The sequence below is a fragment of the Strigops habroptila genome, chromosome 7 (genome assembly GCF_004027225.2).
Source record: "Strigops habroptila isolate Jane chromosome 7, bStrHab1.2.pri, whole genome shotgun sequence".
In the NCBI taxonomy this organism is placed as follows: domain Eukaryota; kingdom Metazoa; phylum Chordata; class Aves; order Psittaciformes; family Psittacidae; genus Strigops; species Strigops habroptila.
The window spans coordinates 35,070,511-35,097,137 of NC_044283.2; the positions used below are offsets into that span (position 1 = coordinate 35,070,511).

At 37.2% G+C, this 26,627-nt stretch overlaps 1 protein-coding gene across 14 annotated transcripts in view; it reads right to left on the reverse strand.

Annotated features, from left to right (window-relative positions):
• TENM3 (teneurin transmembrane protein 3) overlaps window positions 1–26,627 on the reverse strand; it is an 817,612-nt gene that overhangs the window by 362,319 nt on the left and 428,666 nt on the right. The window contains exon 1 of one of the 14 annotated variants that reach the window (XM_030491591.1): window positions 11,919–11,933. The exons of the other annotated variants lie outside the window; for them this stretch is intronic. The gene's annotated coding sequence lies outside the window, so the exon portion shown is untranslated. Of the gene's footprint in view, window positions 1–11,918; window positions 11,934–26,627 lie in introns of those variants that run through there. 14 annotated transcript variants of the gene reach the window in all.

Below are 26,627 nucleotides of genomic sequence, written 5' to 3' on the forward strand. Positions count from 1 at the left end.
TCATTGTTTTTTGGGGTGAACACCTGAATCCCTGCAGCAATCAGGATTTTCCTTGAGCTAACAGCCACTTAGTCTGGCAAAAGGGGCTGCCAGTCCACTGGAGGAGCCCTTTAAAGAACAGCTGTCATTCAAACTGCTCAAATAAGGAGCAAACTTGATTAGCATTCTCAAACACGTCTATCTTCTAAATCTAATCTAGTGATCTTCTCCAGGTGTTTGTTAAATAGTCCTGAAGTTCATATGGCAGACTCTGTTGCAATAGTGAAAAATTAAGAGTTCAAAATCCACACTTAACAACACTCACTATCTCCACTGCAAGGTGATCATTTAGAAATCATGGTATGAAATGCATATGATAGCAAGTGAGATTTCTCATTTTAAACTAAATATTAATGTATAAACTGAATGTTATTTTCTATGATTTTCATTTTACGCATTATGATGCAATCTTTAATTACGTCATCACATGTTTGCTCCAGAGTCCATGACTGATACCACAGGATGCATGTACAGGAAAACAGAAGATTGTATCTGTAAGCATCAATCTCTCACTTTCTTAACTTCCTAAATTTCGTGTGTCATTGCACCTGAATTTGAAATCTAGATTTAGTTTTTTATATATATCTCTCAGTACGGATAGGTAACATGCAATCCAACATAAAAACTGCTTATAGAACGTGAATCAAGCAGGAAAAAAAAAAGGGGGGGGGGGGGGAACAAAACAGTCCAGAAAAGTGAATTAATACTGAGTCAGAATTTGCAACGTATGGACATTTTGATCTGGTACTGGGAGACTGGATACTCAAGGGACTGATTTATTGCACTGTTAAGCCAGAACATATTTTGAAGGCAAGGATATGGAGGTACTCTACTGAAAAGATGGGAACTGGATGCAGTGTGCAGAGCTCAGCTGCTACACAGGGCTGGAGATGGGGAGAAGCCACAGCAGCAAACAGGAGGGCAAGTCAGCAACGCCACAGCTGAAAAGCAGGCGTCAAGGAGGTAGGTTGAGATGGAGTATATGCAGCTAAAACTCTACTTTCTCCCTTCCACACTGCCTAAGGAATCTCCAATAAATTTACAACTTTCTATGCACACGAAGAAAAACATAACTTAATTGCCACTTGGCAACATGTATCTGCAATATATATACTCTTTTCTACAGAAAAGGCAGCATAACCAGAAAGTAAATGATAGCTATTAATTCCCTCCCTAAATTTGTGATGTTATCCATTACATGTCTTTGCAATTCTATTATGGCTATAAGTTCATGACAGTCAGATATTCTTAGAGCAGCCCACTATGTTTAAATGACAGCTCTCTCACTTGAGATATCAATTAGGAGGGGGAAAAGTTAATAATCCAAGTAGAGTTCAATTTCTTACTACTGCAGTCAACATTTTAACTCTCTGTAACAAATGACCATACAAGATTTTAACTCTATAACAAACGACTATGCAGCATTGTAAAAACCCATAACAAATGACTATACAACACAACAGTAAAGTATCTTCCCGAGTTTTAAATGAGTAAATAAGAAAGATGAACATGAAAAAGAAGAGACTTGGATGCAAGACCAGCACACCTATTCATATTTTCAGGAAACATCTGATTATAAGACAAAAATTGTGCATAAATTGAGGATTTGCCTGCCTTTCTAATGCATAGCTTTTAACATACAAATAATACTGTATTATCAGGAAAAAAATGTTAGATTTCAGCATTTCAGATTCAATGATGTATTTAGTAAAAGTTTAGGTAATGGTATACTTACCATGACTAACTAAAAGAAAACTTTTCATACAGCCGGATGTTAAAAAACATCAACTGTTCTTGGTAATACATACTACACCTTTTTCAGCCTGAACTCACATAGGTGGTTGTAGGCCTTCATGTGCTAGATTTATCTTTAACCCTGAGCATTCCTAAGGCAAAGACTACCATCATCATCTCAGTGCGATATGCAGCGTAGTAGAGCTCCCTGCCACAAGGGTCTACTGACAAATAAACATGCTAACTAGAAATGCTGAAGCCCTAAGTGTAACAGCCAAGGTCATTGGAGAACATAATGGTGGAATTGGACTATGACACTATGACACTGTGTCAGTGCAACAAGTTCTCCAGCAATCTTTAAAATATATTTTATTAATATTTTTATCATTCCTTGTGTAATATTCAGTCTCAAAGAACAGATACGTACTTACATGAGAAAACCATAAAAAACGGTAGGAGACTAGCAGCTGGATGATTACAAATACTTAGGACCCTTCAGATATCAGAAAGGTGCCTCCAGGGATTCTCAAAAGTCCAAATGCCTAATTCCTGCCTAATTCCATACATACAAATAGGGTCTTAACCCTTGTCTCTTGACAAAAGATTCTTACTGAAGCTCAGAATAGGGGCTGTGCTCCCATTTTCCAAGGCTGGGTCCATGCTTGGCAATTCACTTCAAGTGCTGTGATTTCAAGTGTCTTTTAACAGGATCAGAGACCGACATAAAAATGGAAGTGTCCTAGGTGCATGGCTGTTATTTGCTTTGTCCCTTGCAATGATGATCCAGTGACCTACCAATTTAACCTTAGGTGAACAGAAGTGCTGTAATATTCCACTGAATCAGAACATATTCCAACTCCAACGTTTATATTCTAGAGAAGACTTAAAGAATTTCTGCTTCTAGTATGAGCAGGTTTTAAGGGATCTTAAAAAAAGAGTATTAGAAAAATACACCACATTATTTTCTTTCAAAAGCTATAAAATTATTCGTAATATAGACAACAGCTCAATTTTAGATGCAATGGGAAATTTCTATAACTAAATGTTATAATATTTCTTAGTTTTTTTTAACAGTTTCTCAGTCAAGTGGTCAAAACTTCCAGAACATGGTACATGCATGGGTTTTTCTGGCATACATTCGGAATGACCAGTGTAATTTACCAGTTGTGAGTTCTCCTAACTCAGGGAATACAAGTGCCACACCTGTACCAGACACACTGACTTTGCTTTAAAATGTTCCTAAAATATGTACCCAATTATATATTTTTGGGAAAGATATACACGACAGACTGCATAAATACTTGCTCTCTTTACGGTTGCATCATAATTCACTAGGACAGCATCTTAGACTTCCAAAGACATTTGCTGTGACATATCAGGTAAACTAGCTTCTCATTCCTGAAAATCCCATTTACAACAATGACAGCTTTAATTCCTTGCACTTCATTAAACCTGCAGTTGAGTCCCCTTCTTCAAGATAGTAATGTTCATACTGTACAGAAAAAAGTAATTCCCGCAGACATGAAAAGTGATAAAGCCTTACAGATATCTTTATCTTCAACTACCTATTTAATTTTTATAAGCCCCTAATTAGTTAGAGGGTTACATGAGAAAAACCCTATACCTTCCCCCTTTTATTTGCCCTCCACGAACACACACCTAATTTCATGTTATAACTAGGTTTTCTGCTGCTTTCAGATCCTTTATTCTCATGGCAATATCACAGTTCTCAAGCTGTGCAATTTGGTGCGCATACCACTACACCAGTTTTTCAGAAGCCGGCTGAAAATAATCATACTCTATACAGAGACAGGTGCAAGCTCCTCATCTCAGCATTAGCACAGAATGAGGACTCATATTACGCATGTGAGAAACAGAAAATAAGTGTATGTAAACAATGTTAAAAGTTAACAGAACTCAATGTTTCAGGAGTTACAAAACAATCCATAGTGGCTCAAAAATATCAAAACAGAAAATAGACACCAACAATAAAATCCTAACACTGATTTAAAAGCAATGAAGGTCTATTAACCAAGTATTCTTAGAGGGCATTGTTTAAAAGCTCTAGGTCAAAACAAACAGACTTGGTAAATTGAATTAATCTGCATGTTACCCAGGGTGAAAAATGGGACACTCGAACCAGAATCAGGATCCAAAATCTGCAAAATACACTGCAAACTCCTCCTGCAGCTTCATTATCACAATGGAAAACCACTGGAACTGTCTGCCAAAAGAGGCTGTGAAATCTCCATCCTTGGGGATTTTCTGAGCTTGACTTAACAAGACCCTGAGCCACCTGACTCCACTTTGAAGGCAGTCCTGCTCTAAGCAAGAGGCTGGACTAGATGACCTGAAGAATACCCTTAAAACTGAAATTATTCTCCATTAATGAGACATTAACAAGAGCCATTAGAGCTGCAAAATACACATCCAGCATCTGAATAATGAGTTTCCCAAACAAACAAAAATTATTTTGGTATACTGCCACAAAAAGGTGATTAATGGTCACAAATCAGTAGGAATGATTCAAGAAAACTAATGGAGATGTACTATTTTGACAGAGTTCGTAAAAAAGGACTGCAGGTCCCAGGAGCTTAAGGCTCTGTTTGAAGAGGCTTTGGTACAGTCTCTGTGCTTGGCTTCCCTGGCAAACGTCCTCATCCTTCTCATAAATTAGGCTATGCAGTGTAGATGATTAAGCCTCCTAGTAAGAGCCTGACCTCATGAAATCCTGTTGACTGAGCGAGCAACTCCTCATGGGGCTCTCAAACTTTGAAGGCATTCTAGATTAACAGGTCACACCTTCAGGAAAACAAGTGAAAACAATGGCACCAAAACCCACAGTGATTTCAAAATTTGGGTTTTAACTTCAACTAATGTTAAAACAAACACATGTACATGCAAACAAAACAGTCTAAAAGGCACGCTCATTTCCCTGTCTCAGTTCTCTCACCAGTGAGAACAAACTGATCAAGCCAAAATTATTCTGCGTATCCAAACTACTCTTTACATAGCTTTTCCTTTTCATCAGGGAATTTCTCAGCTCCCTTGAAACCAGACTGCACAGATTCCTTCTTTCCCTGGGGTGTTCCCCAAATGCCTGGGGAAATACAGCTCCTATTACAACATTCAGTTCTCTTTGTACGATGACCCATAGATCAGAATCACAAATGTCTTGAAATCTGCCTAAGACTTTATTAACTGCTTCTGTTTATCTATCAAGTAGCTAGTACTTTGACAAGGACACTCCCTTAAAAAAGTCAAATATTGACATCATTATTAGGTCTATGCAGGTGAAAGTTTAGCACACCACCACCTGTGGGGTTTGTTTCCCTGTGGTGTTTTCAGCCCAACATTTGCACATCTCCCACTGCCCGGTATCAAACAGAATCAATACACAGAAGATGTCAGATTACGTGACACATCACAGCATCCTTTCAGCCACACAATGATGAGAACCCCAAGCACACCACAGTCTAATGAAGTTAATGAAATTTTGTAATAATTTAAATCAATACAAGTCACTATTTCTGCTGTCCTCCCCTGTTGCCTTGTCCACAGGGTCCCTCCTTTGCTCTGACATTTTAGTGATTGTAAGGTGCACAGTTTCAGAAAGTTGTCACAATACTGGAGGACATAAGAGGAGCTTAAGGTTAATATTTGCTCTGAGCAGCTTTTTTAACCAGCCTTGCATGGTTTTATGTAAGCACCAGCAACAATACAAAAGAACAGTGCACCCCTGCCTTACTTTTGCTTGAACAGCAACAGAACACCAACCTCCTAAACATGAGTTACAGTTAAAAAAAAAATAAAAAAGCCAAATATTTCTCGCCATTTTCTATAGTCTTGGAAATACTCAACATATCTATATCAGCATCCCCTTCCTGAAATACAAAATCATGGGATTTAATGTGCTTTCCTGATTTTAAGTTTTTCTGTAGGTGTTTATTCACTGCCTAAATGCCAAATTTTTCAGCTGAATTTCAAGGCAGCTGCTCTTTCCAAGTAGAATGGAAAGTTTTTAACCCCTTGGTTTACACTGAGGGCTGGAAGCGAGGTAAAAATGAAATGTAAATGTATTTTATCTATTACCCAGAGCCAAACTGATTTATTATCTATAGTCTAAGACACATGAGTATACTTTTTTCCTGAAACATCTAATAATTCTACTGAGGCTTATTTTTAAAATATTTTCAAATAATTTTTTAAAAAGGAAACTTGAAAGGTTAATGTCAATCCCATTATTTCAAATAGTCTTTACACAACCTCAGAGCGCAAGACGTTCAGTGTTACCTAGGAATTTAATTAGTCTCCAAGTCAGAGCATCCAAATTACACAGAAGTACCATAAGACCCACTGTGCTGCTAACAGCATGCCAGATGATCAAGTCTGTTATGTATTTTAGGAAAAGTTCATCCTCACCTGGTTTACACTTAATTCCCCCTCCCCTGCCCACAACTTAGCTTGCACAGAAATTCTTTACAATGGTACAACTGTGAAATCACAATTAGACTGAGTAAATCTGCATGTGATATTTTAGTACGTTCAAGATACTGAAATAATTCTTTAAAATACTGTCCAGCATTATATGGTGTTTTATTCAATTTCACCATTTTTACCTTGCATACCTTGCAGTGATTTGTTACACAGGATTCTGAAATACTCTGCAGCTGTAATCTGTAGGACTAAAAGCTCTCTCCTTTTTATGATTAGTTATTAGGATCTCAGGAATTCTTTAAAGATCTTAGTAGAAGATCCACTTATAAGGCCATGAGGTTCCAGCCAAACCAGCTTCTGTTGAAGAGGGAAATGGTCAGACAACAAAAAGTTAAACCTGAATAGATCAATTTTATTGTTTATCTTTAGGTACCTGTAGCTCTTGGAATACGTGGTATCACCTAGAGAGATTAATGTGCTACAGATTATGTGCAAATTTAATTGATTTCATTAAAAGGAATGTCTATTACACTTCAACACCAACACTACTTTCTTCATTAAGAAATGCAATGACTTAATGAAGTCAATGACTTATATTTGGTTTAGCACAATGGATATATGTGGGAGGGACTCTTCCTTAGGGACTGTAGTGGTAGGATAAGGGGTAATGGCTTCAAACTTACACAGGGGAAGTTTAGATTGGATATAAGGAAGAAGTTCTTTACTGTGAGGGTGGTTGCCTCTGGAATGGGTTGCCCAAGGAAGTTGTGAATGCTCCATCCCTGGTGGTGTTCAAGGCCAGGTTGGACACAGCCTTGGGTGACATGGTTTAGTGCAAGGTGTCCCTGCCCATGGCAGGGGGGTTGGAACTAGATGATCTTAAGCTCCTTTCCAATCCTAACTATTCTATCATTCTGTGATTCTATATTGCTATTACCAAGCATCCCTGAATGTTGCTGCATGCCACCTCCAAAATGCTATGCACCTTCTTCCTTAAATACAAACTGAAAGTGCTTGGCACCACGGAAAAAACATCCTAACCCCTGCTTTTTTGGATTTTAGTTATTTTTTTCCTCTGTCTATACTGTCAAGGTTTACAGTCAGTGAGATTTGCAAGCCTTAAGGATATTGTGGTTTGTACAGCAGACAAACTTGCCCAGGTTAGCAACTGCAGTTTCAAGCAGTTGCTAACCTAGCCAGTTGCTACTGCTTCATCTCTATGCCTTGAAGGTGAGAGCCCACAGCAGTAATGGAAGCAAACGTACCACAGCAAAGCTACCATACAGTTCACAGCCCAACGTATTAATTCAGAATTTTAGAAGTTTTCCCAAATACCACTGAATAAAGATTATTCCTTGATGATAATGCAGTCAGTGAGACCTTATACCACAAGCTGTAATATAACATAAGCTAAAAGGCCTATGATTTCTTGTTTTCCAAATTGGAAATAATACTCTCCGTCTTGTTAAGTCAATTTAATGACAATAGCTTTACAGTCTCACTAGAGTGATATGAACTAGTACAAATTTCTTCAGGGTAATACTGATATCAGCTTCTACATGAATAAATCATTCTTCAACCATAGATAAAACTAATTTTGGATACTTCCATTAATACTACAACAAGATATAGAGGTGAACATGAGAAGAAAAGTGAATACTACTTGATATATGTGCTTAGAATACAGTTTACAGAGAAGCCATCTAAGCACTGGCTATGTATGTTGCAGATACAGAGCCTTATAAACAAACTGGTAAGGATGGGGGGAAAATGCTATTTAAAGAAAACACAGAATATTAGGGTCTTAGAATATTAGATGTAAATATAGTAAGTAAAAAAAGGCCAAACAAGTTTATAAACCTTACCAAAGCAATCGAAGATGAAACATGAGGGGAAGAATGTTTCACGTATTTTTAAGATTTCTTCACACTTATCAGCATTCCATAAAATAAAACACACATTCCCTCTTTAGTATACTACACTTGCATTGTCATGTGCTTATTCTAAAACCAACCTGTGCACATGCAATGTATGTAAGTTACATTATGTAATATGTATGTATGTGGTTACATTTTCCAGTGGTTTGAGTCCTTTAGGGTTACAAAACAAGCAATGAATTTTATTACTATAGTGATAAAGCTCATGTATGAATCTTAAAAAAGATGGATGACCCCTTTTTTTCCCTCAAAGTGGAGTTCTGCTGTTTTAATAACAATGACTGGCAAAATAATCATGCCATCAAAAGCCTTAACCAATTCAGTTGGAACTCAAGATCTGTCAGTAAAGCAACTTGCGAAGGTTACTGCAAATGCTTATGATCCTGGCAAAAGTGGCATTAGAAGATGACAGTTTTACAGATAGCTAATATAATTTCAGAGAAAGATAATTGAAGTTAGAAAAACAAATAGTGAGAAAAAGATACACCTGTTCCATACAGACTGAAATTTGAACTTTATGCAAAAATATGCATTTGTATACTAGCATTAAAAAATTGATAAATCTTTAAAGATGTACATCTGGAGAAGTATCTAGCAAGCAGTATAAACAACAGCAATACTTTTTTTAAATTGCCTGCACATTTAAGTCTTGAAACATAACAGTTAAAACCAGCAAAAAATACCAGGCATTGTTTCTTCTACAGTAAAGTTTATTCTAATGGCAAATTATACCATGCACAGTGTTTTTGTGGATTTGTAATAGTATTTCCAAGGCACACTGGTGTACAGATTAAAGTTCCACCCACTATATCTGAACACTCACAGATTAAGGAAATGCTTGCAATGATGTTACAAACAAGTAAGAAACCCACTCAGCAGTTACTTACAATGAAACATAAAATATCCCCCCTAATTTACAAGCATAAAAAGACTCAGTTATAAATAAAAATACCACATACAACTAAGCAGAATGCTAAAAAGCCACTTTATATGTATTATTAACAGAGATATTCAGCTTTTTAGTATTAAAGAATAACAACACTAAACCCTTCCTTGGAGGTGATTATTTTCATTGTTGATAGGTCAGTAACGGAGATTTCAGAAGTTAACCTCTGACTAAAAGACATCAATCCTTTTTAGGTCATGAGGTCCTACATGAGGTGTCTCAGAAGACGAGCATAAAAGACCTAAAATAACAAGCACACGCAGAGGTTTCTCTTAATTTGCCCTGTTGGATTCCTATAATAAGTGCTTAACAACTCCATCCCCAGAGCAACTCCGCAGTCATCAACAAGACCATTTACCACATGATTTAGCAAACATATTTCCAAGATTTTCACTTGCACGTGCTACACAACCGGAATAGAAATTAATGTAAAGCAATTTATGGGCAATATCGTTCTTGCCTTCACAGTTCCTTGCATATCAGATCCAAGAGGAGAAAGAAGCTGAATTTCCAGGAGGCATAGAGAAGTTGTAATACTATGGGACCAGCCACCTCCTCTCTCATTTACTGTGTTATGGGCAGTCAATCAAGGATTGTGCCCTTTCTGTCCTCCAGCCCAGGATTTGGGTTTGAAGGAAAATGGTGAGAGAAAAAAAACAAAAACAAAAACAAAAAACAAACAAACAAAAAAAAAAAAACACCAAAAAACAAAAAAACCCACCTCAAAATGTAATAGCATTCACAGTGGTGAAATTCATACTGTTCGTAACATTCACAACGAAGCATGCAGCCATCTTCCAGAAAATAAGCCACTTTTTCTTTATCCTGCATTAAAGTCTCTAACCAGGAATACAGCATGCAAATTTTTGAGCAACAGCTCAGCTAATTGTTACCTTGCCTTCTGCTGTGAAACCGCCAGTTAAGCACCACAAATGGCATGAAGCACAAATGTAAGGTGGCATGATAGCTGAAAACAGATACTCAGATCACAGACTATATTTATACAAGTGGATAAAAACTGTTTGCCTGTTCTCTCACTCACTTTTAGCAGACTGAATGTCAGCTCATTTTGTTAAGATAATTTGATTCTAACTTTATAATAAAGAACTGAGGGTAAAGATCAAAAAGCTTACTGTCTCTTCCACCATCTCATGAAAACAAACAAACAAAAGCTCAGCAGTGCAGGCTGTCACCATATGAAACTTTAACTGGATATAACCTTCTGTGTAGGTTATGAACTGCTGATAGTTACTTTGTAAGTGGAGTTCTCCAAGCAGTGCCAAATTTACCTGGAATAGTTTTTGCTGCAGGGGAAGGTTCTTGTTTATTTTTATTTCACATGAGAAGTCACCAAATACTTTTAAAATTCCAAAGGATCCAACATGAGAGAAAGTTAGGATGCATGGGTGTCATCTCCCTCCCCACCAAAAACACACTCATACCTTCAATCCTAATTTTTATTTTAGGCATACTCTTATCTTGACATGTGTGTTTCTAGAAACAGAATAAACTCACTTGTCTATATTAACTGTTATTCTTTTGGTACCTCATCTTCCACCAGTTCTCAAAAGACCATTCATTACAACTCTGAATCATGACCAGGAGAAAAGGAACACACACCCACCAAAAAACAAACCACAACAAACCCGCCCACACAAACCAAAAACAACCTTTACACACCAAAATCTGAACATGGTTTTTCTTTTCTCCTCTTTAACAAAATAAAACAAACAAAAAAGGCAGGAAGTAGAAAGTTACAGCTTAACACCAATTAACTTTGGTTTACAGAGAAATATAGAATAGTGCAGGACTGATAAATGACTGAGCTGCCATCTGCTTCTGTTCTCAGCAGCTCTTTAGAAACTCCGTTACCTCAGTGTAGTGTTTGCCAAATACGGGACTAAAGACAGCAGTACGTAACCTGAGGGGAGCGAGGCAATGAAGTAAAGCTTTGATGTCCACTTGTCTGTAGGAGTTACCTACATCCACCACCTTTCTAATCCCGAACCAGAGAATCTCTTCAGATAATGTGTGTTCTGGATCTGCATCTTCCTGTTTGATGCTTTTACACCTGCTGGTATGCAGAACTACTCAAACAGAATATTTATCTGTCCAGAAGTGTTCCTACTACCTCGGTAAAATAATAACCTGCATGGATAAATTTTTACACCTTTTGCTGTTTCAATTGTCTTAAAATGCAACTAAGCAGATTACAAACAGAAGCATAAACCCTTTCTTTTTTGCAAGAGTATTTTCATCTACTTCTGTGACATCCATTACCAGCTAATTTACTATACGCACCATCCAGAGATGTCATTGTAAAACTTTATTATTCCAGGTAAAAATTCCACTCAACTGGCCACTGCCTTATTGATCGATAGATAAGAAACTAACAATATTTTATTCACCCATCAGTTGCTTGCAAATGGCAACTGCCCAAGGAGCAACCTGAATCACTGTTGTAACTTTAAGCACTTCACAGTTACATATATTGGCTATTTCTTATTGGTTTCCGGCAAAACTCTTCTGTGTTCTGCGTTTGCTTTAGTATCTTTTAGTATTTTAATCCAAACATGCAAATGAGTTTTGTAGTTTACATCAAGTTAATGATCCAGTTTATCTCGAATTTTGATGACCATAAGAATTAAAGTTTTTGAATACTTATTCACTACTTGTGAGGGAGTAGTACTGAATACTAATTTTTCTAAGTAAACTATACAGAAGAATTCCATTAAAATTACTAGTTCAGAAACAAGAGAATTTCTAGACAGAAAAAAAATGTTGCATCTTATTTTTTGATCAAAAAATTCTAATACAAGAATTACCTTTCAATTCCAGCTCTTCTCACCTGAAAAGAATTGAAAGTGTCTCTGTTAAACAGTTTAGTTACTGATAATTTAGTAACACATTCACAATGTGTACAATGCCCAAAAGCAAAATAGACAGAGAAAATAAATCCATCCAAATAATTCAATGACATAAGTACTAACTTGCTACACAAAAAATCCACCAAATGAGTTGCTACCTCAAGGCCTTTCAGTTGCAGTTAACACTACAGGAATATGGTTGTCTCAGACTATGCCCACTAAATCTTCTAAAAATATGCTTCAAGTTATCCTTTTAGTCAAAGTTTTCAAGATAAAACCTCTGAGAATTAAGGGTGCCAGCAGCTTTCTCCACCTCCTCCTAATTTTTAGAAAGAGGTAGAGATATTATGCAGTAACAGAATATGAAGATGAAATGGGTAACTATGGTAAAATCTGCATCAGAAGGAAATGAGACAAATGGGCAGAATGACTGTCAAATCACCACCTGCATACAACTGTCCAGGAGCGGAGACGCTGGCAGGGAAAAACCCTGTCATAATCAGGAGAAAACTTCTGCTGATCAGCACCTATATGTTTTTTTTATTTTATTAGATATCATTGCTAAGTGCTAGTGAGGACAATTATTATCTACCTATTTGCACATCTCATCTTTTACCTTCTATGATAACTACAAGAGATTAAGGAATCTGGGGGTCAAGAATTGGAACAAGAAAGCATTAGTCCTTAAATAAAAAAAAAAAAAAAAAAAAAAAAAAAAAAAAAAAGGCATTTTTCATGGCATGTCAACCCTAGAAATGCTAAATGCTGAGAGGTCAGCTCTAGGTCAATATACACCTCCTCCTCTACATTGCAACACAGAAGAAACAAAGCTCCTGGGTTCTTCTTCAATGACACACAGCTAGGGCTATCAAAGAGACATCTTAACAAAGGAATGGGATCTAAATCTAACACTCCTGGATGCAAATGGAGCGTTAAGTCAGATGACTTATGGAAAAGTTCTAAATTTATCATAGAAAGATAGCTGCAGCTTAATTAAGGCTGTTATCCGCTTCCACTATGAATATTTGCTCTCAGCTCTTGCCTCAGACATCTGACTTGATTTAGCAACTAATACACATTAAAGACAGAGTTTGATACTTAGAAGAAATTATGTACAAATACACATTTGTCAGGTTGCAATTTACATCTCTTTCAGTGTGAATTACTTGTTTCTTCAAGTAGATTTGCACTAAAAAAATATTTTAAAGCACACTGATTTTCACAGTTTGAGTAATCGGTGCTTCTAGTGACCTAAAAAAGAACAAAGGCATTCACTGCTAGGTAATGCAAGTTTGTTTTATTAACTCTAAAGATTTCAATACCAAGAACCAAGCATTGCATTCATGAATATGTTACCTTTTATGAAGTAACTAGTGGTTACAAAGATTACTACTATGATCTTTCTGTACTGACAGTTATTGAAGATCTTTGTTCTGCAAATAGCAGAGATGAGTGAACAGCATCCTAGCCTGAACACAAGCAATGTACAGTTAATTGTTAAACTGCTTCCTTTAGTTGAGGTTAATTTTATCCTTCTTGAAGTTGGCCTTTTTTTCCATCTTTTCTGCTCCATCTCTCTTGCCAAGAGATCCAGAGATTTTCAAAAAGAGATTACAACTTAATACACATTTTCACAATTCTTAAGTGTTAAAAATATCTGACAACAAAAAAGGCAGCTTGAACGTGATTGAGGTTTTTTTCTTCTTCTTCATCTATAGGATCTGGCGAATGAAGTTGCTAAGCCACTGTCCATCATATTCGAAAAATCCTGGCAGTCAGGTGAAGTTCCCGATGACTGGAAGAAGGGTAATATAACCCCCATTTTCAAGAAGGGGAAGGTGGAAGACCCAGGGAACTACAGACCAGTCAGTCTCACCTCTGTGCCTGGCAAAATCTTGGAACAGTTTCTCCTGGAAAACATGCTAAGGCACATGAAAAACAACGAGGTGGTTGGTGACAGCCAACATGGCTTCACTAAGGGGAAATCCTGCCTGACCAATTTGGTGGCCTTCTATGATGGAGCCACGGAACTGATGGACAGCGGCAGAGCAGTTGATGTCATCTACCTGGACTTGTGCAAAGCATTTGACACTGTCCCACATGACATCCTTGTCTCTAAATTGGAGAGACATCAATTTGATAGACGGACCACTCGGTGGATAAAAAACTGGCTCGATGGCCGCACGCAAAGAGTTGTGGTAAATGGCTCGATGTCCAGTTGGAAACCTGTAACGAGTGGTGTCCCTCAGGGATCGGTGTTGGGACCGGTCCTGTTCAACATCTTTGTCGGCGACATGGACAGTGGGATTGAGTGCGCCCTCAGCAAGTTTGCCGATGACACCAAGCTGTGTGGTTCGGTTGATACGCTGGAGGGAAGGGATGCCATCCAGAGGGACCTTGACACGCTTGTGAGGTGGGCCGATGCCAACCTTATGAAGTTTAACCAAGCCAAGTGCAAGGTCCTACACCTGGGTCGGGGCAACCCCAGGCACTGCTACAGGCTGGGCAGAGAAGAGATTCAGAGCAGCCCTGCAGAAAAGGACTTGGGGGTGTTGGTTGACGAAAAGCTTAACATGAGCCGGCAGTGTGCGCTTGCAGCCCAGAAAGCCAACCGTATCCTGGGCTGCATCAAAAGAAGCGTGACCAGCAGGTCGAAGGAGGTGATCCTGCCCCTCTACTCTGCTCTTGTGAGACCCCACTTGGAGTACTGCGTACAGTTCTCGTGTCCTCAACATAAAAAGGACATGGAGCTGTTGGAGCGAGTCCAGAGGAGGGCCACGAGGATGATAAGAGGGCTGGAGCACCTCCCATATGAAGACAGGCTGAGAAAGTTGGGGCTGTTCAGCCCGGAGAAGAGAAGGCTGCGTGGTGACCTCATAGCAGCCTTCCAGTATCTGAAGGGGGTCTACAAGGATGCTGGGGAGGGACTCTTCCTTAGGGACTGTAGTGGTAGGACAAGGGGTAATGGCTTCAAACTTACACAGGGGAAGTTTAGATTGGATATAAGGAAGAAGTTCTTTACAGTGAGGGTGGTGAAGCACTGGAATGGGTTGCCCAGGGAGGTTGTGGATGCTCCATCCCTGGCGGTGTTCAAGGCCAGGTTGGACAGAGCCTTGAGCCACATGGTTTAGGGCAAGGTGTCCCTGCCCATGGCAGGGGGGTTGGAACTAGATGATCTTAAGGTCCTTTCCAACCCTTAAGATTCTATGATTCTATGATTCTATGATTTTTCATCCACTTTATGAAATACATGAACTTAGCCTCTGAAGAGCCAGTAGGTTGCACAAGACAACAAAAGAGAGAAGTACTAAAAACCTGAAAACTCGACATGATGCTCCAAGGTGACACTGGAAATAAAAAGTCAATGGGGGATGTGGCCTGTTTTATCATATCCCTGCTGTCAGCAGATTCTCTCTCTGACTCAAGAAAGATACAAAGGTGATGTATTGTTGCAAATAGGGAGCTGTAGCTGACAAATACGTTCCACATTCCTTACAAAAAGCAAGCCCCAATCCTTCAAGTTGATCTATGAAGCCAGTGATGCTTTAAGTGAGTATACGTGTTCTTCTTGCACTGAAAAATTAACATGCGCAAGGTCACATTGTAGTCACATATTTCCTGCAATGTTTTGCTGATATTCTTTTAACAATTTTAAAGCTTCCAAAAAAATATAGGTGCTCATCTGCAAATGTCATTAGTTTTATCAACTGCCATCACTGTTTTTATGATGTAGTAGTTAAAAACAGACAAAACAAGCATAAGAAAAGCCGTGGGGTGGAAAGGAAAAGAGCAGCTTCTAGAATAAACCAAAGAACTTTTTAAGAAGCAGCTAGAGCTACCAAGTGAAGATTGAATACTTGCTCATCACATCATTTACAGATCCCTAAAGGAAACAATTTACAACTGTCCAAAAACACTGAACAGTCAATGATAGCATCTATATTTAGGCTAACGCTTTCAACTATAAAAGATGGTGACTTCATTCTTTTTCCTGAAATGTTCTAACAAATTAAATTTTTGGAGAAGGTTATTACTACTCAATAGAGAGAAAGCAGTAACGTGCATTTGCCAAGTGAAATTATCACCATATTTGTCAAAGTTAGAAACTTCCAAAAACATTCCTCTCTGCCATTTGCCACACCAGGAAAATCACCAAGCCAATGAAGATAGCTTCTTGTGGCCTTTCCAACAGAAGGCAGGACTCATACCGATTTCAGCGGAAATAACAGTGGTGTATAGGAAATCTTGTGAGACAACCCCCCAAAAGGCACAAACAAGATAGCTATTCTTGCTAACTTTCACAACATCTAGCTCATGATACGTATAAATCACCTTTATGTAGAAAGCCTCACAAAATAGCCTATACCTCAGACCTAGAAGATCCTGTACCACTAACTGCCTCCTACTGTTAGTGCCCAAGATATACAGTCCTGCATTGAAGACACCCTTTAATCACTGTGATGCTTCATTGTAATAACAGCTGTATAAAACAGTACTATTTATATCCTCTGCACACACCCTGTGTCAGAAAAAGCGAAAACCTAGGGCTTCACATATGCAAATCTACATAGTAAGACAAGTGCTGTAGGTTGTAGCCACACGTAGAAAAGTAAGTGTCATCGTTTAAGGTCAGCTGGTAACTCCGACCACACAGCCGCTCACTCACTCCCTCGCTTTCTGTCTATTAGACTACTCATTCAGGTTATAAAATTCTTCAGTAGAAAGACGTTCCCTGAAAACAAACTCCCCTCCTCAGTGGAATGCACTAATGTTCAGATGAGATCGGGCGTTTTCAGGACGGTGTGGCCGTAGGCAAAAAAAGCACTGCACCAGGAGAAAAACACAGCACTACTAAGGACAAAAAAAAATGACTGCTACACCTGAACACAGGACAGTAAGAAAGATGCCTAGGCAGTACTGATGCCTTGAGCCTAACTACTATTATGCATCTGTACTTATACGTACACAATGTTTTTGGGGTTCATTGTTGGGTTGGTTTTTGTTGTGGTTCTTTTTGTTTGTTAGTCTGTTTTGTTTTTTGTTGTTTAATTTGCATTTGGGGGTTTTTTTGGACGTGGGGAGTGTTGGTTTTGTTTTAAAAGGTTTTTTGTTCTCAGTAACATTTTTACCATAGTTCTCCACCCAGCTTGGGAAAACTACATATGAGTTTTTATGCTATGTTGCTTTTTCCAGCCAACATGAGGATGGATTCAAATGACTTTGCTCTGTCTTGATCTCAGTCAATTCTGAGGGTTGGGGTGGAGATCTTACAAACTGATACCTGGAAGCAACGGAATTACACAGAATTTTTACACCTCTGCCTAAAGTCACATTTTTTTCTGCTTTACTTTAAGCTTTAGGTAAATCAGAATATAGTTGAAAACTGACAATATGGTATTGGAGTAGTCAAGAACTTTTGTAAGAACACACAGCTAAAAACCGTCCTGAAAAGCTTGAATGACCTGGGGAAAAAAAAACCACACACAAAAAAAAAAAAACACCCAACAAAAAAACCAAAACACCCCACCCCCTTCAATCCTTAAAAATCTCTCCAAAGTCTTTGGCGTTTCCATGTAAACAAGCGAGCGCAAATGAATTAGAATATGTATTATATGGAACATTAGAAGTCAAAACCATGCGTTTCTTCATTTTTGTACTCCGGCATCTTTTCTTCATTCTTGGCAAATATAGCAGGTTTCAGCAAGGTATTTAACCAGGCTAAGGGACACCCTGATTGAAGTTTTGAGAACAAAAGCAGGCTGAAAACGTGTTCCATTTTGTATTCAAAATATTCACTGTCATCATTATCTTATAGAATTCATAACTAATAGAACACCTCCAAAAATATTTAAAGATTTTTTTCATTATTTACTTCAAAGATTTTTTTTTTTAATAAAGATACCTGGTCTAATTTCCAGTCTTTTTAATGAATCCCATCGATTATTAATACATTCTTCATCATTCAGTTCGGCTACCAATCAAAGTACTGCTCGAGAACAAGGACAAAAAGCAAGCAGGATCAGGAATATGGTTTGATTTCCTTACACTAACAACTATCATAAATTATTTACTTAGCTTCAAAGCTTTGAAACTGATGATAAATATGGTGGGAAAAATAAGATGTGTTTGTTTACTATCAATTATTTATTACATATGTTTTACAGTGTAAGATATGCACAAAATAATAAAAATGTGTTATGTTAATTTCATTAGAATTTTCTCTTCTTTATATCCATTCAGATATTATGAATGGACTATTTGGTACATTTTCAGTAACGAGAAGCCAAAAACCTGAGAGCTTCAGAAAAAAATTAAAAAATTATTAGATCCATACTTTGCAGTAAGAAACTCACATCTGTAAATGCAAAACATTTCTCAAGACTAGACAGAATGAAATCTTGAATCAAAATAAACTATTCGCATAAGCCGACACAAGTATTAAAACATTTAGAGTCTAGCATATGAATGATAGCTGAACTAAATTCAGATCTAAACCAGTCAGAGCAAAGAATTAACATGTCGGTCCTTCTAAGCAAAGTGGGATATCAAACCAGTTGAGCCACTACAGATCCAAATTTTCTTCTGATTAGAAGCAAGTCTGGGATGCACGATTGTATGTGAGATAGCCATTGCTTTTAATGTGCCCTAGGTCAAAAGTGGTAAACTTCACACTTCTAACTATGCTGTTTGTAATAGATTGGATGAAACACGTTTACAAAAGAATCAATAAATGTAAAGACTGGAAAGAATTAGAGAGGCTTGCAGGCTTGTACCTATTGTCTGGGGGAATTAGATGTCAGTTTGAGTATTATAACTCTAACAAAGGTTTCCTAGCTTTAATTTACTAGAACACATAATGGGAGATGTAGAAGCTGGGAAACACTAGTCAGTCTGAATACATTACTTAACAAACAATTTAATGAATGTTACAAACATTATTATAGTCCTGGCATACTCTCTCTGTTCATTCACTTCCACTTTGCAATCTCATAATGAAAGGACATTTCTTTGTGAGGCTGTTCCACTCAAAGTTTAAGTCTCAGAAACAAGAAACACTCAATATGCTCAAAGCAACAGCAATGCTGAAAGCTACATAAAAAAAAATTAGACACACAGCTTTCTAGTCTGTCTTACACAGACAGCAATTATATTTGCCTAGCTTGTGCACTTTTAGGATAGGTAAGCTATCCTAAATATATACATCAAGAAAACCTTCCGTTTGTAAACTAATGTACAAAACCAAATGTATAACAGGAGACCAGTAAATACATGCAAGCAACAGTGGAACACAAAAACACAAACACACACACCAAAAAAAAAAAAAAAAAAAAAAAAAAAAAAAGGAAAGAAAAGAAAAAGAACAGAAAAAACCCACCAGCACATTCTTTAAAATTGAAAACACTGGCTGATGTCAGAAAATACAGCCCAAGTCTAGTTCACACATTAAAAGAAGTAATCGTTTCTTTCCTGAGGATGTTTAATTCTTCAAGTAGTTCTTGTGAAATAGAAGATCCATACCCTTTCCTAATTAAACATTTCAGTCATCTGATTTTCAGTCCTCAGTTCAATCTGACTTTAATTCAAATGTACAACCTAAATAAAACAGGCACAACTTCTGCATTCCAATAAAATAATTAAGACATAAGGTATAGTTTAACACCATACTGAACTTTAAGGTTTACCTTTGATTACCACAATATATTTCCTCACATTATCTGATTTATAAAGTAGAAAATGAGGAAACAATGACAAGCAAACTATTCGTAAGCTTTTCTATATAAACCGTATGGTCTAGTGTTCCAACAGACAAAATGAAATTTTAAACACACAATAGGGTTGTTTAATGCCATATTCCACTGGGTAAAATTGGATACAGAAGGTTAGATTTCTCCATCCCAGGTTCCCTCTTCAAACCACAAACTGTTCATGTGCAGCTGATAAGTACAGTATCTCTGAAACTCCCTTTATAACCCAGAGCGTACATTGAAACAATCACTGGAGTGCATTTTTTTCCCAGGGAAATGAGTAAAGAACCCAATTTCTGAAGACAGAAATGTATTCTATCATAGGGTTTTGAATAACAAGTTATTAAGTTCTTGTTCTACCGTGACAGGAAAGCCTCACTTGGGACTTCTTGGTTCATATGACAAGAAGTTGCTATGACCATAAAGAAGAGGTAGACAGACACAGATCTGCATTACAAAGAATGTCCTTGTTACTGAGAGAAAGACTTTGCCAATATTACTATCCCCAGACAAAAGTAAACATAATCTATGTTCATTTTTATGTATTAGATGCTTGTATGTTCAGATAGTAGGATGCTGGTATATCTGTCCCACTGTATTGTTGCATGACATTAGTTGTGTTTTCTGTCCTGCCAGCAACAACCTGTGTGGTTAATATACTCACATGTGCTTTAATTAATACAAAGTATTGCTAGTTGTCACACTACATCTACAGCAACAAATATGCATATTTGACCTTCTGCTTTCTTCTCATTTAAATCTACTTTAACAACTTGAGAGTCTTGTCACTTGGACAGCCAAGGTCATGATTTTTGAAGAAGGTTCACTGCAGGCAAATCCCAAAGGGCTATATGGGTCTCTCTTTGTCTGGTCACATCAAAAGGAAGTTTTTAAAAGGGTTAATCATCACTTTAAAGTAAAAAGAAAGTGCACTCGACAACAGAAGCTGCCGTTTATGCTCCTTTGGGCTGTTCATTGTTGAAATCTGGTTGACAGAAATTGGGATGAAAAGCTTAGAAACAGCTATTCCTAGAAATAGCAGCCTCGGAAAAAGAGGACACCCGATTAACCTTTCGGTATATCATTAGCCTAGTAAATTGCAGCATTCCACAGTGCAGAAAAATATTATGCAGTTTGTTGTTTGAAAAGAAGTGTTACTCAAATTTATATTCCAGCATATTCTTACATTTGTGTTCTTGTAGAAATCAAGTATTTTACTTTAAAAAAACAAACAAACAAAAAACCAACAAACAGACCCCCCACACAAACCCCAAACCAAACAATTAACAGTTCATTCTGCTGATAGCCCACCCCCCCCAAAAAAAAAAAAGTAACCCTGAGAGTTACTACAACACTTATACAACTGACAAGTTCACAGCTTTCAAACCTGTGGCATAGGGGCTGGGTGCTTTGGAAGAAGGTAAAACACATCCTCAGTCAAAGTTTTTCCACTATAAGAAACCTGGAGTATACTTTCCCAGCAAAGAGTATGATTCACCTTGCCTCAGCCAAAAACCATATCCCGAGCTACACACTCCTTTAAAATCCATTTTCAGTGTGGTTAAACAACTGAACAAATAGCTCAAGTATTCTTTTTTTACTGGTAGTGAGACAGGGAAGAAGCACACCTCTCTGCCAACTAGATGTGGGGAAAGTCAGCAGTTCTGCACTTCAACAGATGAAGGGTAAGATGCATGTAACATCAGTAAAGGGTGAGCACCAGTATTATCTGGTTATACACATCCACAGAAAAGGGCAAGCTATTTTTAAACATGGAAATGTCATCTTAAAAACCATTCTTAGTTTTCCAGTTTCTTCTCTCTTCCCTCCCAATACCATTCAAACAGGATACTTAATGACTGCTTACCTCTAAAGTTAAAGAAACAGTTGCCTGATCATTGCCAGTTATCTCTTTCTTTCACTTTGCAATAGACTCCTATGGAAAACGGAAAGCCAATCATTGAAGCAGAATCAACTAGGAGAAAGTGTGCTCTTTCTCACTACACACAAAACTACAACTAGACTATGTATCTTTTTGCAAGTACGTAAGTGTGAAGAAGTGTTCTCCTCTGTGGGGAGAGAGACGCAAGCAGTCCAGCAAGAGCTGCAGTCTAAAAGCAGGTTTTTTTAATTTATGCTCAGGTTCAGAGAAAAGAGGGAAAGGGGCCAGGGAACAGCAGCAGAAAAGTGAAGTCAGTTCCTACTTGCTAGTTCATCTGAAACCAGTAAGTTTTTACCATAAGGACAGGCAAACTCTGGCACATGTTGCTCACAGAAGGGCATGGGGTCTCCATCTTGCAGATACTCCAAGACTCAGCTGGATGCAGCACTGAGCAACCCCATCTAAGTAGGCCTGCTTTGAGCTGAGCAAGGAGCTGAATGAGGCAACCTCTGGAGGTAGGTCCCTCCCAACTTAAATACCTATTCACATACAACCACAGAATAATTTATAACTGCAACTCTTTTTCCAGTAATACAAACTCTGCATTCAGACTCACTGTACTCCTGCCATAGCCAGTAGCCTGAAGAGTATGGCATCATTCAAGATCTATGGAAAATTAATAAGTGACTGGCACATGGCAGCAGTTGTAAACTGCAGAATTTCTGAGATTAATACCCAGAGAGGTAATAGACTCCCGAACACCTGGAATGCACTCTCATTTTGTTGGTATAATAACTATTTCTGATTTAATTTTAATAGTCCCTTCCCACCCAGGGAAGTTTAAAAAAAAAAAAAAAAAAAAAGACAAGGGAGTTGGTTGACAAAGACAAACTAATTCTTAATAGGAGAGAAGGCTTCTACTGTTTTGGAAGCTTTTACATGCTCCTTGTAAAAAGAAGAACCCTTCCCTAACTCATCTTTGTAAGATGCCCATATTCTATTTGTAGGAACATACTTCAGGGAAAGCCCGAGGGCAACATAATCAATTTCTTTTGTGAACTTCACAGTATTTTTTTTTCATTATTTATTTTTTTATTATTTGTTAAAATAATATAGATACCTGGTTATTTTATTTTACTCCCCCTCTTACGTTTAATTCCTTACTGGAAACAGCCTTACAAACTACAAAAGAAACAAGGTAACTGGAATTTTGTCCTGCCACATTTTATAGGAAAGTACCAAGCTAGTATAAAAACAGCTTGATTGCTTTATCTAATCATAAATTTTAGGGTATCATTAAATACAATGTTTCAATTTTTTAGCTACTTCCATGTAAACTCACACACACACACCCCCAATCTGCACGTATCGATTAGTTCTGCTGCAAATTTTTATTCTAAAATAGACTTCTGATGGACAAATCCCCATTGTTTATCTAGGTTAAAGGCAGGGCAGAAAGATCTATTAACAGCCAATACCTTTAACTTAGCACTAACATATTAAATTTTTCTTTTCATGAAACTAAACCTCAGTCCACACCTGTTCATGAAAGAAACACGTCAGTATTCTAGCCAACCATTATTTACCTTTCAAAACAAAAGACAAGGCTTACTACACTCATCTCCGTGAACCATTAACATAAACTCTCTCTTGATTCATGAACATCACAGCAGGCAAGACATTACTTTCTCCCCTTCTAAACTTGTAGTTGATTTTTCCATGTTTATGCAGTACTTCCTGTCTATCTGAACAACATAATCACCTGCAGAGGCCTTCAGAAGCATATCTGACAGTCCTTTAGATGAAATACTTAGTGCAAGTATCTGTGTGGGATACTTCATCTGCTACACAGAGATCTATAAGAACATACTCCTGTTAAGATGGCCTATTTGAGATCTCTTTGAACATTGGCGCCTAACTGTTTATCATACTACACATGGTACCTTTACAGGTAATCAATAATATTTGCAACTTAGCAAGGCTGAAAAAGTAGGCTACAATTCAACACAAGAAACATGTGGCTTGCACAGGCATTCTCAGTTGAGGAATGACAGACTTTTTTGATAATGATGCATTAACAAAGCTATTCTGTTTGTTAAATGCCACAAAACCCACGTAACATTAATTAGTAGAATCCTCATCTGAATTGTTGACATCTTTTACATAAAACAAGTAGCATGCTTCATAAAGGAGTAGCTAAAATTTTAGTGCGTTTTCTTGAGCAAAGTAACACACTGTATTTTTGTCTGTTACACATACTGAAAAGAAGGAAGAAAATTAAGCCCAACAAGCGGGGGCGGGGGGGGGGGGGGCGGAAAATAAAATCATCTTATCATGGCCTTTGGAACATTCAGGTAGTTTCTGAGCCATAGACACCACAAATACAAATGTCAGGTTTTCTTTAATTCTTTTTCTTCCATAGAGATAAACCAGCCAAGACATTTCAGCTAACAAAGGGTATTAGTTTTTCCATTTATGTTCTCATTTTACAGCTATAGCATTTTAAGGAATCAACCAGATTATCCTTATTTTACAGTCTTTCACATAAAAATTACTAAATGAGCCCCAAAAACCCCTAACAGTTCACAGGGTGAATCCCACATCCCAAGAACTCTTCAGTTAAAGTAGTTCAGTCAGGAGCCTGACAATAACTTTTTTAGCAATTATCATCTTTTCTAATTTGCAATTTATCGCTGTTTGTTCTTCCTCTACCAACAAGCACCCAAACGAGGGGACTTATCTTTGAGTCCTACTGTATAAATTACTGTGACAAAGACTGAAAGATAAAACCTTTTAGTTGATCTACTCACATCTTTAGCTGTCTTACAACTACATTTCCTTATCACACAGCTCCATGCATCTGAAAGACGAAGTATACAAGAGCAGCAGCCACAATCAGTTACTAACTAGAATATCAAGTACCGGATTTTTCTGCCTAAGAATCCCATAACCCACTCCTAAACTTGGGATACTTGTTACTCTACACTAAAGCTAAGCAACAGAAACAAAGATATTCCTTAGCTATCCTGGTCTATGATTTCTGGGATGTCGTGTGAGTGTGTGTGGGATTTTTTTTTTGCCTGGGTGGTTTGTGGTTTTTAGGTTTTGGAGGGTTGTTTCTGTTGGATTGGATTGTTTTTATTTAAACAGGTCAAAACCTTTTAATTTTTGGGGGGTGGGGGAAATTGTTTATGTGTGGCTATAGTTTTTCCATCCCATATTAACATCTTTTAATCTCTTCCATTATTATTTGTAATGTACAGGGAAAGAGAAACTTTGAGAGGGTTTTCATATTTTTCTGAAGATTCTAATTTTTCCCTACAAATGCTTATCTTTCATCTTTTAATATGTCAGTCAATATTTCTTTTCCCACCAATACACCTGTTCTCACAACGCATGAAAAGGAGAAAACTCAAAGTACTTATTTAACACACACACACACTTACTGGAAATTGTTTGAAGCTTAGTGTTTGTACAGAAGGTTAATGCTGACTGGGATCAAACTGGAAGATTATTTGTATTTCCACTTGCTAAAATAAAGCATCAGTAAAAAGCACCTGAAAGATAACACATTTCTGAATGTAAGGACTGAACTGCCAAAAATAGATAAATTATGTTTAAAATAGCAAGCTACTAATTTCTTTCCAGTTTATGGGATTGTGCTATATACTTTGCACTATTATTTAGCAGAAGACATGCTGCTGATCAGATACTATGCTGAGACACAAACCCCATTGTAGCCTTAAATTTGTACACAAAGAGGCAGAATAAAGAGCATATAAACAAAACGGAAAAAAAAAAAAAAACCAAACCAAAAGCAAAACAAAAAACTGTCCTTGTGCCCCATGACACCTTGCAAATATATTCTCCTGAACAAATTCTTGATACTATAGTGATAACACTACTTATAACACAGAACACACATGGCGGATTTATATTCCAACAAGCATCAGGGCACTTGACCAGGACGGGCACTATTCCTACTCCATAAATGGGAAAACCAGGGTGAAATTTTACTTTTATAAATTCAGTAGCAGGCATGAAAAGTATCCAAGTCCACAATTAGACACCTTTACTGTATTCTGTAGATCAAATTTGAAACATTTAAATACTAATTAACTGTCTGATTTTAACATTAATATTGATTTCTTTAGGCAAAACATGCTTAACTTTACCCAAATAACTAGTAAACAGTGCTTGCAAGCTGAAATTTAATATTCCTTTCTGTGTACCTCGAAACAAAGAATGCACTAGATACAAGAAATATCTTGATTATTTTTAAATACAGAAGACTTACATATAATTGATATTATATGAATATAATAACACCCGTATCTACCTGAAAGGGCTAACATCTGTTACTAGTTTAATGAAAGTACAGAACAAACAAACTGTCCAGAACATCTTAGGGTATGTTTATATCATCCAGAAAACAATTTAAAATTGAAACAATCTTTATTTACACCATCATTATTCTAGTACAGATTTTTTTATAGATATTTTTTCTTTTAAAGCATCTTGGAATGCTTTGGAACTGTTATTTCACTCCTCTTGCCCCCTTTGATATCTGTACATTTGGAATTTCATCCCCGCAATTTTTCAGTAGTATCCATATTTAATTAAATAACACATTTTGTTTTTATACCATCTCCTTAGGAAAGAAACATTGACTTTGTATCCTACCTCACATTAACTAACTACATAGTAGCAACATTTTAGGCCAGAGACCGATTATTCTAATTATCCTAGAGCTTACAGCTCAGATCCTTAACTCTCAATGAAACCTCCTGTTTTCTTGCAGCAGCGCATATTGAAAGCATTGCCATTTTTTAAAAATAAGCCAGATGATATAATATTTTTGTGCATTTGCCATAGGCAAATAGTATTTTCTTCTGAACAATTTTATCTTACACTGTAAATTGTACACACCGTTATAAAGGTGCATGTTTCACTCACAGACCAATTCAGGAAACACAAGCAAGAAATTTCCTGAAATGGAAGGATTTTGCTTTAAGATCTTCCACATCATCACTTTTTCCA